At 47.4% G+C, this 14,629-nt stretch overlaps 1 protein-coding gene across 1 annotated transcript in view; it reads right to left on the reverse strand.

Moving 5' to 3' along the window:
* LOC119167770 (uncharacterized) overlaps positions 1-14,629 on the reverse strand; it is a 166,448-nt gene that overhangs the window by 4,254 nt on the left and 147,565 nt on the right. The window lies entirely within an intron of this gene.

A 14,629-nucleotide genomic window follows, 5' to 3' on the forward strand; every position in this document is an offset into this window, starting at 1 on the left:
CACAATAGTCAGAAAACACTTCCGATCGCTAGTAGGGGCTTCCGAGAACATACTAGGTAAATATTATAGCACAGCACGCGGCCCGGAATTCACAAAAAATGATCAAAGTCAGGTAAAAATTAATTTCCCTTATCTCGAGAAATGACGGAAGACGCTAAAAATCCCCTCATAGAAGTCCATCTTTCAGCCATTGGCTAATTTGAACATGGCGTGATCGGTGGTTACAAGCATCGCCGCGTCTTGTTCACGTGTCCACGCGCGATCACACTGAAAAAGTTGTGTATTCGAAAAAAGAAAAAGAAAACAGTGCTCAAAGTAACGAGGCGCGCGTGACGTCCTTTTTTTTTTTTTTTTTTGCCCCTGTCATCCCTCCCTGCTTAGCTCCAAGTGATTTCATCGAGACGAGAGAAAAGAGAATGCGTTTGCAGCGTACGACAAATGTTTGTAACTTCGTGTACTGGACGGATTCTTAAAATTATTGCGGCGTTGAATTCGTGAAGCAAAGGGTACTTTTACTAAATTCATTCCATGGTTACCTGAAAAAGTGTTCACGGGCCCCTTTAAGGTTCGTACCTTTGCTACATCTATGACCTGGTTGGCTTAAACAAACGCTATTCAAGAGTCGTTCAGTATCACAGTAATGTCCGAAAGTCGGCTTCCCGCAATGCAAGAAAACTATGGGGTGAAGCAGATAAAAATTCCAAAGGGCCGGTACCACTGTGGAAAGAGGTGATGTCTAACAGATAAGCATGGGAAATTCTTGGGGGAATGATGGCGCCAATGCCGCAAACACGCCTGTAAGACTCGACCACTTTATGATAAGCATCTCCAGATAACTGCTTGTTACTGCATGTGGCGTAGTTGTCAGCGTGCTGCACGCTTTTAATCACTTACGCGCGCTGCCGGTCCAAGCTGCCTTTCTGTGCGAATAGGCTAAGTGCGCCGCACAGACGTGGTGCCTTCACGAACGAAAGCAGCTCACCATAACTGCGCCCGTGTGTGATCAGGAACAGAGTGGGCATCAAAAACACGTTTTAATGACAAACACGTGCGTATAAAAGCGCCCGGTAGGAATGGTGTCAGCCAAGTAGGCAATGTGCTGCACACAACTAGGAACGATGGATCTCGTGTGGCAGGAAGTGCTACGTGTCACCGGAGATTTTCGTATAGTGGCGCCCCTTCCAAGTGCACAGACGCATCGCAGAGGTCCGGACAAGTATTCTTCTATTCTGCCACATCCTTTATGTTCTGTGTCATCGTTTTCACACGCTCCATGCGACAACTTATTCCACGCTTCAGTAGTACTGGCAGCAGGCTCTGAATATGTTTGGGTCAGCCTTAGGGTGCACCCAAATGCCTGGTAAGTATACTTTAGGAGGCATTGAAGCTATTTCAGACTGGGCTGTGGCAATTTTCGCTTAAGTGGAACAAAATGTCATGAATCTTTTTTGGACGATTTCCTAGTCGCTAGACACGAAAAATCGGGCATTCACTGCGTACCAACCATCCACGATCCCAACTAGGGTGGCTAGAATATTCCAACAGTGATGAATATTTCAACATAAGACCCAGTGCACCTAGCTGCATTTTACGCAGGTGCACTGCAATGTCATTTTCAGCAGAAAAAACCCAAGTAGTTTCGTTTCTGAAAGTCGGAGCACGCCATTTGGTGCAGGTTGGGCGTAGACTCGCCAAACTTTGAGGTAACAGCGTGTAGCAGCCAGGCCGATTCGGTGAGGCTTGGTGCAATTGGCTCAGCGATAGCATCACTGGACGTTATTCCACAGGGTGGTTTTGGGACGTTAAACCATTTAACGTCCCAAAATACTCGTTTCTTTATTTTGTCTTTTTTTCTTGTGTGTTATATATGTTGTACCCACCCCCTCTGTAATGCCCTAGGGGCCCTGAGGGTATTCTAATAAATAAATAAATAAATAAACTAGCTTGTTCGCTACGTATATGTGCTAAAACACTTGAATACGCGGAAGAAACGCGGAAACTTCTCAGTTTTTTTTTGTAGCTTTCGTCAATCGGATCCCTGAAATGATAGCGTTGGGGCAAGGTGCCTTCCGGTGTTTGTAATCGTGCAGCCGACATTTCCCTTCACTTCAACAGATTCAGAACTGTACAGAGTATTTCACTGCGAAGCATGCGTGCATTCCTGTTTCCAGCACTTACACCAGTGGGAACAGGAGCAGCCTCGAACCACAAAAAATCTTCAGTGATGGGTTCACCAGTCATGAATGAATGAACTCCATAGTTGTTCAGAGCATATAGTACACCATAATTCATTTTTCAGAACGTGTGAACTTGAACGAGAACTGCCAGCGCATGCAACACAAGTTTACTTATGCTCTCCTGTGCACCATTCATGCCTGTTGGTTGTCAGTTTCAGGTATTCTGATGAGAGTCGCTGAAATTTCACTGCTGTCATCAACTCCTTCAAGTTCATTCGCGTTTGTGCTATTTCATCAGAACGCAACAAAAACTACCAGTCTTCCATATGGTGGTAATCACAAATCTGAGACGTCTAGAGCACAGAGTAAGAAACTGGGAGAACGCGACCTTACTGGCACCTGAAAGGAAGCGAAGGAAATGTATACCAACGAATCTTTATGCCAGGTGAGAAACGAGCGCAAGTGTTTAAGGAGGAACTTCACCAGCCGACATATATCGTAGCTAAAGTTCTTGTTCAGGGTTACTTTCCGAGCTTTGCTTAGCACGTTGCTTCCTAGCAATGTGAAGGCACCCACTTCAAATACGCTGCCTACACGTATTGCAGGGTAGTTCGTGTCCTGGATTGATCAGCGCCCTACGAGACTCGATCGCGCCGAAACTCCAAACGGTATAATGCTTGGTGATTATTTCCCGAAAGCGACGCTGCTCCCAGTGCACACTTGACAACTGGCGAAAATGAGGATGCCGCTTGTCACAGGTAGACAACTTCATCGAAGCAACCTGCTGGTGGCTAGCCTTGAAGAGCACTTTAGCCTTTTAGTATTGCTGGCCTTTTCTGGACTATTTAATAGACCAGTTTAATGAGCGTTTTAAAAGACGTCGGCAAATCTTGAAGATCCTTTCTTCCCTTCTGCCATAGAATATTCCCGAATCTGCCGAGAAGTTTGCCGACGTCTACTCGAACATTATCTCAACTTTGGCATTGCAAGGGGGGTTAGCAGTACGGGCTGCCAAATGTAAGCGAGAGAAGCGAGAAACGCTGAGCATGTCTGCGAAGCAAGCTGTTGCCAATTGCCCAGAGGTATTCTTCTCAAATGTGCACCATCTTCTAAAGATTATGGCAACTCTGCCGGTGAACACAGCTGAAGCAGAACACTTTTTTTCATCGCTGAGACGCATAAAGTTGTACCTGAGAGCTACAACAAGAAATGAATTATTGTTTGAAAGCACTCTCTGAACATCCACTGGGAAATACAAGTCCACCCATACGACATTATCTCTGTTCTTTACCGGGAGCGTAGACGGCTTCCGCTGAATGTGTGTGTAGTATCAACCATAGACGCATGCGAAAATCAGAAAATAAAGTTAACCGAAGTCATTCTTGGATTGGGATTTTCTAAACAACACTAAAAACATGGTTATTAATGACCAATTGATAGGGTTCGCCATTCCAAAACCACGATACGATTACGAGAGATGCCGTAGTTGGGCTCCAGAAATTTTACCACTTTGGTTCTTTAACATGCACCTAAATCGAAGTGCACGGACCTCAAGTACTTTTGCCTACATCTAAAATATAGCAAGGATCCGATCCCGCTACCTGCAGGTCAGCAATAACCACTGCACCACGGTGGCGGGTACTAAAAAAGACTGTTTTTGTAAAATCAGTATGACCTACTTTTCGTCTGGCTGTAAGGAAACAAGCTCAACTGTATAAGACATATTGCTGAAAATCACTTTGACAGCATAGCAGAGTGATTCCGTTCTCTCCTTGGTTTTCAGTGGCAACTTTCATTTGCAGACGTAGTTCGTGGATACGAAAGGTGTGAATCGCAATGCAACAACCCAAATTTTCATGTGGCGATTCTCGCAAATTTCGTACAACATACGGGGCATATAATATGACATGTAATGCGTAGGGTAATCTTCATGTCAATTGAAAAAGATAATTAACAGTATTACGCTACGTAATGTGTCTGTTTGCTGTGTGAGACATTGCTTGCAGAGAGTTTGATTTCTTGTCAAAAATTATAGTTACTATGTACATTGCTCGTAATTTCACATGATAACGTGCCAACCGATGTTTCTCTATTCTGTGCACTTCTTGTTGTGCGTCATGTCGCTAGTTTCAGAAATTGCTCGGTGAACCCTTCTAATCATGACAATGTAAAGAAAGGAAGAGATGAAGCAAATCAATATATATATATATATATATATATATATATATATATATTTGTTATATATTTTTTCAGCTTTATGTTCCTTACTTTTGCGCTTTTTGCCACAGTACTCAACAATAACGCTTGTGCTCACTACAGCTAACCACACTTCATTTCCCATTACGATGCTTGAGGTTTATGACCACCATATTTGTATTCATCAGCATAAAAGCCAAGTTAGATGTATGAACACATTATTCTATTGCGTGCACGTGTGTGTGTGTTTAGAAGTTAGCAGAATGTGCAAAGGTTCAATAGAAATTTTATTCTCGGGTCTGATTATATCTTAGCACACGTACGAAGAGTGACCCTGTAATATATTTTAACTTGGCCTATCAGACTTTGTAACTGTGTCTGGCTTTTTTCATTAAAATGAACCTCTGCCTATTGAAAATTATCGTAGCGATTGACTGGCGAGATCTGTTCCGGCAAGAATAAGTATGGCCGCTTAAGCATTAAACCCGTTGCCAAGCCAACTTAAAACACTCACGGCCAAGATTTCTGCCTAAAATCTCACAGAGTGACAAAGCCTAGAAAAACACCGCGACACGTTTTTCCATACGCAGACATAATTCATCCTTAGAGTTTTCAGGAATAATATTGTGATAGTTGCAGCACTTACTTTCTAAATCATGTCAGCGCAAAGTGAGCAAAAGAAAAATAGGTTGGGTAAGTGGCAGAAGGCGGGGGGTCGGACGAAAAATTTCGGAGGGGGGAGGGTTTGAACCCCACTACCTCCCCCTCCTAGGCTACTTCACTGCTGCCACTGTCAGCGATGAAAGACACCGCCGACTAGGCCAGCCGGACTTCCCCAGCCCATCGAGCCACCTCACCAGCCGTTCCAGCAAATCGGCATGAAGATACTGGGACCATTCCCAACGTCGAATTCTAGGAACAAATGAATCGTCATAGCTACTCACTACCTCACGCGCTACACCGAGACAAAGGCCTTGCCCAAAAGCAGTGCGTCTGAGGTAGCAAAGTTCTTCATCGAGAATATCGTCCTGCATCACAGAGTTCCACAGGTCTTCATCACTGACAAAGATACGGCCTTTACGGTGGACCTGACTCGGACGATCCTGAGGTACAGCCAGACAAGTCGCCGCCGGACCACCGCCTACCATCCATAGACCAATGGTCTCACCAAGCGTCTCAATAAGACCATCGTTGATATGCTGGCCATCTACGTCGACACCAAACATAAGACGTGAGATGCAATACTTCCATGCGTGACCTTCACGTACAATACTGCAGTGCAAGAAATGACGCAGATGTCGCCATACAAGTTAGTCTACGGAAGGAACGCGACAACGAAGCTCCGATGCCATGTTACCATGTGACGCCATGTGAGCTACGAAGAAAACATTGACGTGACTGCCTACCTCCAGCGCGCCGAAGAAGCTGGACAACTCGGCCTCCTCTGCACCAAAAACCAACAGACGACAGACAGCCGCCGTTACAATCTCCAATGACGCTTCGTGGAATACCAGCCCGGTGAACGTGTTTGGGTATGAACGCTGATACAGCAACGTAGACTCAGTGAAAAACTTCTGCAACGGTACTTCGGACCATACAGGGTAGTTCGACGTCTCGGCCCACTCGACTACGAGGTTGTCCCTGACAGCAGTACAAACTCTCAACGGTGCCGATAGCAGCCTGAAGTCCTTCATGGCACACGCCTTAAGCTGTTTCATGTGCATTATTGAGAGCTGAGTGTATTTTGTTGTTGTTATTGCTATATCATAATTTGTATTTTCTTGCATTATTATTGTACTTTAATCTTGTGTTAAAGCATCCGGACGTCTTTTTCAATGGGGGGCTATTGCCATGTTCCTTCCTCAAGTTTTGTTACCGCCCCGTAACTTTGTATGTAATTCTCGGGGCGAACCGCGCCTGCAGTGTTCAAGAAGCTTCAGGACTGTAGTAGATCATTCTGTTAAAATCACGTCCACTTAAGGAACATTATACTATTCTGGAACCAACATGGCTGCTAGCGATAATGCTAGAATATTCGACGACATATGTACAAATGCGGCCGCGCTTCAGCGCTTGTCGATTGATCGCCCGCTGACGCTCAGTTCGCCGCTTTCAGTGCCAGGGTGTATCGCTGTAATCTAACTTTTGGTTGACCGGCCACAAGTTCAACCGAATAAACAGTCATCTTCGCATTGAGTCGTCTTCCTTCGTCCACATCACGACCCCGTGACAATGTGCTGACTTGGGTGGCTAGCATCACTACACAACAGCTCTCCCCCTAAGTTCGGGCGACTCAACAGTCAGCTAACACAAGCACAACAAAGCTCTCCCCCTAAGCTCGGACGACTCAACAGTCAGCCAACGCAAGCACAAAGTGTCGAGGAAGTTGGCGTGTTTTCCGGGGACACTACGAGCGGTGTAGGCCTGGCGGTTCTACACTCTCCTTTGCTGGCTGCAGTGTTGCTACCTCGTCCACGGGCAGCATGGTGGCTACCGGTTCACTGTGATGGTGATCTTCTGCCTCGCTCCAACAAGTTTCGCAACATGAAGGGCTTGATGCATGCCAGACTTCAGGCTGTTCTTCAGGGGCAGTCTTTGCTACCCTAAATCAGTAAACTGCTCCGACGGCAAAGCTGGTCCACATGCGGGCGATACATGCGGCCATTCAGAACAACTTCATATGAGATCTAGCTATTTGCTCAGTAGATCCCAGCCTAGACTCATGGTGTGCCCTGGCTGTAGTTCTGCGCAAAGACAGGGTCCTCTGGCTGGAACATGCATAGTGCAAGCAGAGCTTCTGTGAATATAAAGGAACTTTCAGGGGCCTGCTCTAGGTGCAGCTGGTATAGCAAAAAAAAAGTGCCACCATATCCACGAAGTGAATGATGATGAGTGGGCGAAGCTCTGGAGGAAAACCTGGTAAACCATGAATCTTCCGTACATTTTGCGTACTCGATTTTATTACAATGCTCCCCCTAGCGTACGTCGCCACACTAAATCGAACGATTGCCTTCCACCAATGACACGTGCCATATGTGACATCATTCCTATTTTATAACATCTCGCATCTTTCATCATCAACTACAAGTACCGCCGTCTAGTTTATAACATCTTGCATCTTTTCACCATCAGCTACAGGTCCCGCCATCTAGTGAGCACTGAAAGAACTAAACAAGAGGTGGCTACATGCAGGAGACGGTGCCGCCATCTAGTGAACACTGCAAGAACTAAACGAAAGGAGGCGACATACGGGAGACGGTACCGCCATCTAGTGGACATTGCAAGAACTAAACGAGAGGTGGCTACATACAGGGGACGCACAGCCCACGCCTTAAGGAGCTTCGCCCCTAATAGATGGTCGGCGACCCATCAGTAACTCAGACGAGAAGTGTCCCACGGCAGTGTGTGGAGTCACATGCTGCTGAAGAGTGAAATCTGCCAGGTGCTGCGCCCAGCTCCCTTGGATTTTTCGAGAGAGCGTATGCTTGGTAGTTCGTACCTTCCTCTCAGCCTGTCCATGCGAAGATAGATGGAACGGGGCCGACATTACGTGGAGGAGGTTGGCAACCGTGAAAACCCAATAATCTGCAGTTGCAAATTGGGGCTCGTTGTCCGATACCAGTGTATCTGGCAGGCCATCTGTTTTGAACAACTTCCGTAAGGCACATGTGGTGACCACTGCGCACAAACCTGTGCAGCTTCTGTCTCGTCACTGCATAGCCCGACATGACAAGGCTACTTGCTGCAGTGTAGAGACAGTACCACTGCAGTTTCACTGGAGGCTTACGTCACCACTGGTGGCTATAAAACCCCAAGCTGCCAAGGTCAGTTTAACAATTGTTCCTCCAACTTTCGCTGCTACAACCACGTTAACGAACAATTGTTACGTGTTATGTTTGAATGCGTTCTTCTATCGACACGGCATCTCACATCTGGTGACCCGGAAAATGAACTTACTGCATCGACATGGCCAACCAACAAGCCCTCGCTGCTTTTCGCCAACAAGTACAACTTCAAGCCTAACAACAGCCGCACTAGGACCACGCCCCCCCCCCCCCCCCCCCAAAGCTCTGCTACAGTGGCCGCCACCACTCCTGCGGCCACCGCAGACATGAACGTCTGTCACGTCGCCCTCAAGCTCCCGCCGTTTTGGACGGAGGCGCCTGACGTATGGTTAACCCAAGTCGAGGCCCAGTTTTCCGAGGTGCGCATCATGCAGGGCCGGACCCGTTACAATTACATCGTCTCCCACTTGGACACCCGATATGCCAACAAGGTCCACGATATCCTCGTCAATCCACCAGCGACCAATCGCTACGAACACCTCAAGACCGAAGTCGCACACCACCTGTCATCATCGAATCAACAGAAGTTGCAACAACTTCAATCCCCAGAGCTCACCGAACGCAAACCTTCCCAGCTGTTCCGCCACGTGCGCTCTCACAGGCAGCATGAAAGTCTCGGATTCTTTGCTGCAAGCAAGTTATTTGTCTTCAACGACTTCCACTGCACGTACAAGCAATTTTGCAGGCTCAGCCCAGGTTTCCTCTTAACGACTTTGCCAAGATCGCTGGCTGCATCATAGAGGTCTCTGTGCTGCAGTCATCACCCTCCATCCAGGCTGTTGCCGCCCCGCTGAACACCACAGAGCATACCCGCCGCATTGACATCTATCGATAACACAGCTCCCTTCAGCAATGCCTTAATGAGGGACTTTCAACACGTCAGCGATACCAATTGCAAAGCAGTGACTGTAACAACACCTCATCACAGCATGGTTGGCGACAGTGCCTGGCCCGACTTGCCTGTTCCGCCAATAAGAAACTACGACAGCAGCTAGTAGAGATGGCCACAAGCTGCTAACCTGCATGCCGTCGCATCTTCATCACCGACCAAACCACAAAACAACGGTCCCTTGTCGACATCGGTTCCGACATCTGCTGCTACCCACGAGCCCATCTTCACGGTCCTCATGCGCTGACATCTTTCGAGCTCAGCGTGGCGAACCAGTCCACAACCAAGATGTACAGTTCGCTGAGCCTGTACATCCAGCGCGAGAACCTTCGCCGCGACCCTCTCTGGAATTTTGTCATTGCTGACGTTGCTGAGCCGATCATCGGCTCAGACTTTCTGGCTTACAACAACCTCCTTCCGGACTGCCACAACGACTAGCTCATCGACGCGACAATGGGACACTCGAGATCATGCCAATGAACGACTGTGCAACAGACAAGCATCAGCCAGTGAATGACTGTGCAACAGCCGAGCATCAATGTACTCACTGCCAACAATCACTCGCCGTACCAAGTCACCCTCGCCGAATTTCTGGGCTTGATGCTCCCCAGCAGACTGCCACGCAAAGTGCAGCATACCACCGTGTACTATACATGTACTATATCCGGACTACTCCAGAGAACTTCTTGCGATATACGAAGCAGTTCAACACTTGCCCCAAGTTCTCAAAGCGCAGCACTGCACCATCTATATTGACCACAAACTTCTAATTTACGCCTTCTCTCAACGCCGCGATAAACTCTTGCTTGTTCAGCAGGAGGAACCCTTGTTCATGGCAAAGTTCACCACCGACATCCAACATGTCAGCGGGAAAGACAACGTAGACGCCAACGCGCTTTAACATGTAGCCACCATCAGCTCGGTGCAGATAACAGCGGACGTCCTCGTCGAGGCTCACACCACGAACGCCGAACTGCAGGAGTTTCTCAAGGGCACGCCCTCACTACAGCTACAAGAAGTCCCCATTCCAGGGTTGACAACAATCTGTTGAGACATGTCGACAGGACGAAGTAGGCCTTATGTACCCCTGTCTCATCGCCGTGGTCTTTTTCAACCAGCTCCACAACCTCAGCCTTCCCGGCATACGCACCTCTACACATCTTGTAGCTGACCACTATGTCTGGCCCTCCATGCAGCAGGATTGTTGCATGTGGGCGCGCTCCTGGATTCACTGCCAATGAGCTAGTCACCAGGCACGTCGCATCACCACTCGGAATACTTCCCCAGCCCTCTGGTCGGTTCGAGCACGTCCATCTCAACAACATAGGGCTCTTTTCTTCGGTGGACCCCACACTACTGCCTCACCGCCATCCGGTACACTCGATGGCTCGAGGAATGGCCTCTCGAGCAAATCACTGCAGAAGACATCGCCTCGGCCAGCATCACCAGCTGGATTGCCCGTTTCCTCCGATGTTGTACGTACATCCTCCGATGTACGTAGCCACTAGTGGCACATACCCGCTCTAGAGCGCGTATGTTCCACAGGGGATGCAAGATGCCAGATGGCGGTACTAGGAGTGCTCACTTGCCAGATGGTGGTACTAGGAGTGCATGGACAGGCGGACGAACAAACAGACTAGAAGATGGATGGATGGACGCATCAACGGATGGACGCATCAACGGATGGACAGACAGATGGCCGGACTCACGGACGGACGCACGGATGGGCTGACGAACGTTTCGCCCCTCTCATCACCATTCATTTCGTGGATATGCTGTGATTTTTTAACGTGTTGATGACAATTGATGTATAATAATTCGGCTGATATCATTATTTTAAAGGTAGTTAAATAAATGCACGTTGTTTGGTTTGGTCCGACCGTATCTGCTGTGTCTGTTTGCTCCAAGAGCGTGACGCTTTCCACTTCGAGATCCCACACAGCGTACAAGGACACAGACACGCAACCACTGAAATATCATCACACGGTCACCCCACAGTAAGCATTCCTTGTCGGTGGACAGTTCATGTTGATGGGACACAAATGATGGAAACTGGGAACTTGAAGCAAACCTTGGCCACCCCTTCCACACCCGGTTGAGAACACCGGAGAGAACACCATCCTTGGCAGAGTATTGAGCCGGATCATCTGCATGGACAGGAGATTCCGGAAGTTCATCAAGAAGCATGACTATCTCTACTGGAGAGGGGTTGTCCTGAAAGTGGTGCGTTAGAAGAAGTCTGCTGAGACAATCTGTGTGGCTCATTTGTTTCCTTGGCTAGTGCAGGAGAGTATGCTGGTATCGGTTCAGAAAGATGAACCATTGCGGCATTTGTGGTGAAATCATTTGTGGAGTTTGCCGGTCAACCCGAACGGCTCAAGGAGCGACCTATGGTCAATGTAGATCTGGAATGGGCAGCTAAACGCATAGTCATGGAATTTTCATGGAAAACATAGTCAGGCCCCGTTCAAAGTCACCACTTTCACCAATATACACACCGTCACAACTGCACGCAAGGAACAGTGCACACCACACCAAAAAACTTCGCTTTGACTAATCTGTCTTTCACATTTACAAGCGATTGTCCTAGCTTTTGGTCCAGAACATGTGCCACATGGACACCGTGGGGACGTAGAATACAGCCGAGGACTTGGCTTATGGAGGGAATATACGGTATTCCCGCAAGCTTTTTCATCAGATACAGCACAGGGTAATTGTGGACGGGCAAATGTTAGTACGACAGCGTTCAAGAAGGAATTTCGGATAGCCACAGGCCGACAATTCACGCCGCACTAAGCGTACGTTGGCTGCGTGCAGATTCCTTGTGCAGATTTTCTGCGCGCGTCGTAGAACTGTAGAAACCACGGCTCTTTAGTGAGAAGCAGGCTGCATACTATCAAAATGCAAGTAACGACCTGTGTGGGTCGTCTTCCTGAACACACCAAATGACGGCACCTCAAACAGCACATTTAGGACGTTAAGAAATGAAATGTTAAACGAGTGCTTTGGCCGAGCATGCGTCAAGTGGTCACACAATCGATTGGGGAACGCACGTCTTCTCGCTAGAGAAAAAGGACTGTCACGGCATCTTTATTTTGAGTCACTCGTGATACGAACCACCCTGCGCACTTTAAACAGGAGTGATGGTAATCTGCCATCGGTTAATGCGCGCTGCCTGCGTAATATATTGAAACATACATAAGGCGAACTACTTTACACGTGTATACATTTTACTGTGAACAAGGCTTCCGTGTGGAAGCCAAAACGTATTTTTTTTCTGTTTTTTTTTTTTTCCTTTTAAACTTTTACTTTGGTCGGCACAGTGCCTCCAAGTTTTTTACCTTCAACTATGTATCATCCTGACCAGACGGGCTTTCGTCAAAGTTTAAACTTCATTTATTACCATCATCGTCATCATCATGGTTAGTGCTGGTGGCAAGCCTGGGTGACGGCACATGAGAGATGAGTGGTCCTTATTGGTGTGTGGCGGTTGGAGCGAGCGGTCGCCTTTTGCGGCGGGTCCGCGGTGGACGGCACCGCGAGTGGTCTGCTCTGGGCCCTCGACGTGAGTCGAGCATTGGCGCCAGCGCCTTGTGATTGTTATGTTGTTGAATGTTGTGGAAAATAGTGTAACGTTGCTTTAGCGTATTGATCACAACCGTTGTACCTTGATTCAGCTGACGACATCATTGCAGGAGTAGTAAAATAAATGTATGTTGTTTGGTTTGGTTCGACCATGTCTCTGTGTCTGTGTGTTCCGAGAGCGGCGTTCTCACTTTGGAGACCCCACGATGTGCACATCACTGCGCAGCGCAAGTGGGCAACTGGGCGTTGGATGCTAATGGGCAAGTATTCTTCCAGGTTGAGTAATGGTTGACCTTAGTCATCGGAGGTAATACGCACTGCTTATAACATTGTTATGAATGCTAACACTGCAACCATAGTTGACGTTGACACGATGTGACGCCATTGTAGATATAGTACAGTCGAAACCCTTTAGAAGAGACACTGATATAATACCTCTGTCACACGGCCACCACCGAGCTACATTTTCTTCCGTACAGCATTCAGCTCCCTAATGGAGCTTTACGAGAATGAAGTTGTGGCGGTGCTACAGGGCTCAGTGCAAGCTTTAGATGGCCGCCGCATTGGGCTGGAGCAGTGATGTGAGGCATGCTGAAACGTCCCATTTTCACGTATGTAGTTATATTTCAAGCAACGTAGACGTGTTTTGTTTTGTGTGTGGCATATATTCTAGTAATATTAAGTGGCAAATATGCAATATGTTATTCCAAGACTCGTGTTTTCCAAGCATGAAGGCATGGAGAAGTTGAAAGCAATGCTGGCCACACTGCACAACGAACGTAGCATGAAAACATGGGTTGGGCTATGTTGTTTACTGTAGTTTAGTGCTGTGTGTGTGTTCGTGGCTCTAGGCTTATAGGATGTGTGACGAAGCTGAGGATGTGAAAAAAAAAAGTTTGCTGTCGCCATTGCCGCACTTTCTGATGCCGAAGTGGAGCTGGAAGCATCGGCCGCCAAAGTACGCGCAATCAAGCATCAAATAATCACGAACAACTTTTCGGCTCCTGCATTGGCATCTTCTTCCTACATAAGTAAAACATCAAAATTTATTACTTAAGTTTATTAAGACAATTTATTAGCACGGTTTTCTTCGTAGTAGGCACTATACGGGAACTAGAGAACTCAATCGAGCACAAATGGTCCATTCCCCATTTCCCAAAAGCACCATTTGACTCCCTCGGCAACACGTTGACGGTGTGACATGAACCGCATCTCTATTGACAAAATAATAAACGAGATAAATGGAGTTTGGTGATGGCTGTGTGACAGGGGTATTTGAGACAAATTAGAGACAAATGCATATAAGAGACACCAGTGTGCCTACAGTAAAATGCAGGTTGATAAGAAAATGCATACAAAGTACCCTGTTTACAAGTGACGTTGATAAGAAAATGCATACAAAGTACCCTGTTTATAAGTGACACCTCACGTAAAAGATAAAAACTGCTGCCCGGAGCATGCCTCATAAAAAGGGGTTCAACTGTAATGCCTTTTCAGCAAGCAGCTTCACCGACTGGCATTGCTTTGTGGATGAATACTTGATGGCTACGCGGAATGCCTGGGTTTGCTTGCGACTTTTACCGTGCTTCTCAATCTTTGTATTCCTCTGATAATTTCTTGGCACAAGCTCCAAACATGAGAGATCTCAGGTACAATGAGAATCCATGTTACGCGAGGCATGGAGATAATAAAGGTCACTGGTGTAATTTTTTTATTGAGTAAAACAACGATACAGATATTGCCATGAGTGTTTAGAAAAGCGAGGGTACTGGACTATCTTATCGCGTTCCCTACCCGCGTCTCGCATGTGATCAAGTGCAGCCATCATCCGGATTCGCAAATGTGTCACGATGAACTGAATAGATAAGGCATCACTGCATCCGCTGACGGGCAGCCTGGTGGTACCCATTCGGGCACGCTGTTCTGTTTTCACGGTG

Source organism: Rhipicephalus microplus, chromosome 6 (assembly GCF_043290135.1).
Source record: "Rhipicephalus microplus isolate Deutch F79 chromosome 6, USDA_Rmic, whole genome shotgun sequence".
Taxonomy (NCBI): Eukaryota; Metazoa; Arthropoda; class Arachnida; order Ixodida; family Ixodidae; genus Rhipicephalus; species Rhipicephalus microplus.